This window comes from Cricetulus griseus, unplaced genomic scaffold, assembly GCF_003668045.3.
Source record: "Cricetulus griseus strain 17A/GY unplaced genomic scaffold, alternate assembly CriGri-PICRH-1.0 unplaced_scaffold_1, whole genome shotgun sequence".
Taxonomy (NCBI): Eukaryota; Metazoa; Chordata; class Mammalia; order Rodentia; family Cricetidae; genus Cricetulus; species Cricetulus griseus.
In genome coordinates this window covers 9921911-9923225 of record NW_023276808.1, presented here as the reverse complement: position 1 = coordinate 9923225, position 1315 = coordinate 9921911, and positions in this window count along the sequence as shown.

Genomic DNA, 1315 nt, shown 5'->3' with positions numbered 1-1315 from the left:
TCAAGGCCAAAGCTAGAACGAATTGGATGAATGTCTTTCCTTCCAGTAATGTGCAGGAGAAGCAGGATTAGGTGTTCAAATTAATTCTCAATTACATAGTGTGAGGCAAGCTTGAGCTATGGGAGACATTGACCAAAAGCAGTGGCTCTCAACTTTCCTAATGCTGTGACACTTTAATTCATTTCCTCATGATGAGGAGACCCCCCCAACTGTACAACTGTTTTCAGTTCTACTTCATCACTATAATTTTGCTGGTATTAATTATATAAATATATGTGTTTTCTGGTGATCTTAAGCTAGTCCTGTGACAGGGTCATTTGATTCCCCAAAGGGAGCTGTGACCCCACAGGATGAGAACCATTGCTCTAAACTGATACATATAAATAAATAAATAAACACCACGGAAGATAAAAATGAAATGAAATTCTTAAGGAAGGAACAATGGAAAAAATAGAAACAAAGGGATTATGGACAAAATGCATTTAAAAAAGGAAATTTTAAAAATGTTGTCAATAATTAGTTTTTTAAACAGATAAAAATAAATGGAAGTACGCTTAGCTATACTGACTTTCAAACAATATAGGCTCTATCCTAGTAGGAATACTGTCACTAATAAGACATTGTATGAATTTACTTATGTCTAAAATTTTAGCTACTGAGAACTGTAAGGTGACTCATGCAGCTACAGCCAATGGCCTGTACCTGAAACCTCTGACCTACTTAACTGTATCAAACAGGATGGCACACATATATCTGCATAGGCAATTTGCCTAATTGCACATTCAATATTCTTTTGCTTAAGATAACATTTCCAAGCTGTCTGTGTTTATTCACGTGACATGCATTAAAACATGCTGGGAAATTACAAAAACATCAATTGTATCACAGTCAAGTCCATTTTCATGATGGTGACTCCAGCAGCTGATTGCCTTCCCTGTTTCCCCTGCAGTGTACACAATACACTACTCCTCTTGTTTTGGTCTGAAGACAGAAGCAATGCTCCACATGCATATTCTTTTCCTCTGACTGCTTTGGATATTGACTACATGACTCAAATGGACAATTTTAAATCTCTGAGGTGATACAGTCATTTAATTGAAGAATTTTGGAGGTGTAATATAGAGGTCAGCCAGGTCATTGCCATGGAGAAAAACAGACTGGAATCAAAGCCACTGACATCAATATAAGAGTGCTTGTCTCAGAAACATTTTTTCAAGATGGAAATGCAGCTGTCCTAGAATTAATATGCCTTTCCAGGGAGAAATCACTTCACACACTTAGGAGGTTAATAAGGAATAATCTCTCTATTGATGGT